Raw genomic sequence first — 5,492 nt, 5'->3', positions numbered from 1 at the left:
GAGTCTCAGAACTTTTTTTTTTAACTACAGCTGGTAGAATCCTTCCTTCCTGTTATTGGATGCTTGCCTAAATTATAGCCAAGTCACTGCTAATTAAAAGAAAGCAAGCCTACAGTCCAGAGAAATTCTCAATTCTCAATATTCTGTATCACATTCCAGAAGATTATGTTGACTTCCTGCTTTTTCTTTTATGTTAGAGGTACAGCTTTTTTCCTTTCATCCACAAACAGAAAGGTCAGATACACAAGCAAAATATTTTCTCTGGGCTTTGATTTTATGAGGAAAAAAAAAAAACAAGTAAACCAATTTACTTTACCATTACCAATGGCTAATTTCAAAAGATCAGCTTTTTAGAACCATTAAATAGAATTGGAAAGGGCTTTAGATTGAAGATTTGAATACCACCAAACCTTAGAACTAAGTGGAATCTTAAAAGATTATATAGGCTAACCCATCTAATTTTACAGGTGAATGGATTTCTGTCTCTAGATGATCCAGATATGCTGACACTATAATTATTTTTGTGTCTCCACACCCCGGGGGCTGACATACAGGATCCTAATCAACAACGAAGATGGGGGCAGGATGGTATTATTTCTAGCCTAAGAATAGTAAAGTCAGAGAAATAAAAGATTGACATATCACTCAAAAAGTTTATCAACCCCTGTAACTGAACGAACAGACTCTGAAGCTGGGGGGAAATTCTAAGCAGGAAGAGAAGGGGAGCCTCTTTTGTGTAAATCATGCCTGTGGCAGGGGGCATAATATAAAACAAACTCTACTGCAGCTGCTTTTTGGCACGAGTTGGCCCAGATTTTCGGTTGATGCTCCCCAGCTCCATCCCACCCCCAATTCCATCATAAACACATAGTTATACTGGCAACTGCCAAGAAAGCCTGATTCTAAAAAAAAAAAATTAAAAAAAAAAAAACTCAGCCTATATTCACGTGGCAAGGAGTCAGCTTTCGGTAACATTCCAAAGAGGATGGATGTTGCAATAGTCTGAGCTGGGATGTTTTCTTCGTTCTCTTCAGTGATTTCTTGGACTTTCTAGGGGGTTTGTGGAATCCTGTGTTGGGTCAACTCTCTCCTGCTGAGCTGAATCTCTCCTTTCTTCCCCCAACCCCCATCAACAACTTACAGAGAGAGTGAACCAGGTCAACATGGGCTCTTTCTCTGCCTCCTCCTGTCCTCCCTTTTTGTTACACTAGGGTCACTCTTTTGATTTAAGTGACTGATTGCTCAAGTTATTCTAGTAGCAGGGGAAAATGAAGGCCGATTGTCAGGGTCCCAGGTTTTTTTTTTCCTTCTCTGGCTCATCCCTTTTCAAAGACTAGGCCTGAAGTAAGTATTTGTTGAGTTGAATGATATACGTTCCAATTATTCTCTTTTCCGGCCTCCTTAGCATAAGGCATCCTCTAAGATAACCCCAAAAGATATGAGTACAGGATAGAAGAGTCCAACTGTATGTGATACAGTACTAGATTGGAAATTAGAAAGCCTGTGTGCTAGTTTTGGTTCTGACAGTATCTATTATTCTGAGAGTTGCACAACTCATTTACTTCTCTGAACCTTAATTTCTGTCAAATGACAGGCTGAACTTAATGTCCCTTCTAGCTCTTATATCCTGTGTCCTATGAGCTATACTTGCTAACATTCCATGATTTAAGAAGCCTTCCAGCTCTAACATTTGATGTGCCATGATTTAATTATTCTATACCTTAAAGTCAACTCCACCTCTCATGTTTTGTGACTCTATAATTCTGTGACCCATTGCAAACAATTGGTTTTGTCTTTCTCTCCTACCCCACAGAGGGCAACTCTCTCCATCTGGCAATAAATTACCCCCAGACAGCGTTAATAGGATCCACTTGTTAGACAAGCCACTGGCTCCCAAGTCTAGGGCAATCCTGCAGTAAACACTCACTCAGCTGTGGCTGTGGACTTGGGTGTGCACATGTACTACATGGAGAGGCAGCTGCAGCTCCACTGACCAGCTGTGAACCAGAAAAAGGGAGGGGGGGTGGAGAAGAAATCACCATGACAGAACTTTTGGGGAAGGACTCCTGCACCCTAGTTTGTAGCAATTAGGATTCCTAGGAATCTAGATTATTAATATAATTTGCAGAGATAATAATTATATCAACACTTTACATTGTACAGTATTTTACAGATAACAGAACTTTTTTCATACATTAGCTCATTTAATCCTCAGATTCTTATGAAGTCTGCTACTAGATCACTGTATATTGAAAGCAAGTTACTTCCCTCTTTGTAACTAACCTAGATGATCTCTAAGGCTATCTCTAAGAGGTTAAATTTGCTCCAGGTCCTAAACGAGGTGTATAGGTATAATAGAGAGAAACAGCAATATAATGGAAATAACTCTTCTTTGTCTATATTCTGTGTTCTAACATCCTGTTTTAATGTTATAAAGTTCCTTAAAGTAAGAGCAAACATTTCATAAAATCCTAAGGTAGGTGGAAATAGCAGGGATCATCCAGTCTGACCCCTTTTTTATTATTTGTTTTAAGATTCTATATTCTAAGCTATAGTAATCAATGTCCTTTGTTTTAATAGTCTATATTCTAAGATCTCTTTTTGTTCCAACATTTTGTTTTAAGCGGCTGAATTTGCCCTAGACTCTAAATGAGGAGTGTACAAGATATAGTGGAAAGACACAGCAATATGATGGAAAGAAATCTTTTGTCTATATTCTTGTTCTAACATCCTATTTTAATGTTATAAGGTCTCTTAAAGTAAGAGGTTCATAAAATCTTAAAGCAGAGACAGCAAAGATCATCCAGTTTGACTCATTCAATTTGGTTCAATATTCTATATTCTAAGCTGTAGTAATTGATGTCTTTTTTTAATAGTCTATATTCTAAGATCCTTTCTTGCTCCAACATTTTATGTTTTACAAAAATCCTTTCTAACTCTAAAATTCTATGCTTGAACATCTAGCATCCTAGGAGAAAGTAGGTGGCAGGCATAGTGAACAGAACACATACCCTGAAGTCAGGAGTACCTAAATTCAAATGTGACTTCAGACCCTGTGTTACCCTGAACAAGATGTTTAACCCTGGTTGCCTCAAAAAGAAAAGAAAAGAAACATTCAGTATTCTAAGATCAGAAGTGCTAACATTCTCCATTTCTATTGGTTATAGTTTATGGTTCTCCCTTTCCACATTTCATACATATATGCATATATATAAACCCAGAGGTCTTTTAGGGTTGACTTGATAGAATACCCTATTCCTGAACATTTGTTCCTGAAACAGATAATCATTTCTGGGAAGTATGGGAAAGATTTTAGAAAATTAGGACCAGGGAAACCTTTTCTTTCCCCAATACCTTATGTCCCCACTCTTCAAACATACCCTGACCCTCCAAGCCTTTGGCAGTGTCCAGGCAGTATCTAATATTCAGTGTGAATTCCAAATGCATGTCAGGCCAGCATAAGGATATTGATAGACAAATGAGCCTCCATAAGTAACATAAATAATTCCATAATGTTTCTGTACTGGTTTTCTCCTTCAGTTAGCGAGACTTAGCCTAAGACAGGAGAAAGAATAAAGCAATCAAAACTATTTGCAAAGACCTTTGAGGGATACTTTGAATATGTGCTCTGAATCCTAGAGTATCACAGCTGGAAGGTGTCTTAAAATCTATGTGGCAAGAAGATGCAATGTAAAATGTTAAAGTTGGCAAGGCCTTAGAATAAAGAATGTTAAAGCTAGAAGAGACCTTCCATATCTTAGCAGCTTTTGACATTGACCCTCTCCCTGAATTTTTTCTTCTATCTTGGCTTCCCTAAAGCTGGCTCTTTCCTAGCCTCCCACTTATCTGATCATTCCTTTTAGTTATCTCTGTTGGGTTTTTTTCAATGTCTCTCCCCCCCCAACTCCATTCTAACACCCCGTAAGTATAAGAAGCTACCAAAATTGTAACTTTGGTCTCCTTTTCTTTCCTCATGACACCTAATTGCCCCTAGGACCCTAAATGTTAAACCATAGTTTTAGAGCTGGAAAGGATTTTTCTTAAAACATAAAATGTTGGATCAAGAAGGGATCTTAGAATACAGACTATTAAAACAAAGTCATCTTCTTGGTGACTTCATCACCATTTCTACATAGATGACTTACAAATCTAAATGTGCAATCCTCATTTATTTCATAAATTCTGATTCCTTGTTATCATTTCTGCCTGATGAACATCTCTAGACTGTTACATAGATATCTTAAGTTAAACATCCAAAATGGAGCTCATCATCTTTCTCTCAAAAGTCAGCCTCTTTTCCAAACTTCCCTACAAATGACCAAGTTAGCACCATTCTCCCAGGTACACAACTTTGAAATCACAATCTTCCATGTTCTCCCTTCCCTTTCCTTCCATTCAATCAGTTAACATCTCTTGATTTCATCTCCTAATCATTCATAAAGCCATCACTCTAGCTCAGGTCCTATCACCTGTCTCCTAAAGTATTGCAATAGCTTCCTAATTGATCTCTTTGAACCATTCTCTCCTCCTATCCCATTTAACTCCTCAAATAACAGTGAAAATTATTTTAAAAAACAAATTTGTAAATGTGAAAATGTTTAGAAGAATCATACATATTTCACCTACATGGAGGTGGGATGGGGTGAAAGGAGGGAGGAAGAAAAAATTTGGAACACAAGGTTTTGCAAGGGTAAATATTGAAAATTATTTTGTTGTTGTTGTTGTTGTTGTTGTTGTTGTTGTTGTTGTTGTTGAGGCTATTGGGGTTAAGTGACTTGCCCAGCTATTATTAAAAAAAAAAAATAGATCTGACCATATCATTCCTCTATTCAAAATTCTTTAGTGAATCCCTATTATCTCTGAAACAAATTCCTCAGCATGGTGCTTAAGACCTCCATAATCTAGCTCCAAACTAATTTTCTAGACTTACTCCCTATTACTCTTCCACATTCCAGTCAAACAGAACTGCTAACTGTTCTCCAAGAAAGCCAGACTGGGTGATTGCATCTTCCACCTCCATCATCTGCATGAGCCACTCCCCATATCTGAAGTACTTTCCCATTCCCTCCTCTTGGCTTCTGGGAATCCTCATCTTCTTTAATTCTCAACTCAGGTGCCAGCATTTCTGTGAAGCTCCCTGAGATTTTCCCTCAGCCCCACTTCTGGCAGATGCTAATTCTAGCTTCATTCTCTAATTACTTTGTACTTAATCTGTGTATGTACTACCCACCCCACTCCCACCCCCAGTAGGAAATGTTTCTTCTTTGTTTAAATGTCCCAGTGCCTAGCACAGTGCTTTGTACATAGTAAGTGCTTCTTAAATATGTTTGTTTAATGAACTATTAGAACATAAGATGTTAGAACGGGAAAGGATTTTGGAACAGGCAAAGTTAGAAAAACTTTTAGAAAGTACCTAATCTAACCCTCTCATTTTTGCAGATGAGTAAATTGAATTCCAGACAAAGGGAAATGACTTGTCCAAGTTATCAAAC

The sequence above is a fragment of the Antechinus flavipes genome, chromosome 2 (genome assembly GCF_016432865.1).
Source record: "Antechinus flavipes isolate AdamAnt ecotype Samford, QLD, Australia chromosome 2, AdamAnt_v2, whole genome shotgun sequence".
Lineage (NCBI taxonomy): Eukaryota > Metazoa > Chordata > Mammalia > Dasyuromorphia > Dasyuridae > Antechinus > Antechinus flavipes.
Note: the sequence above shows the minus strand (reverse complement) of the source record.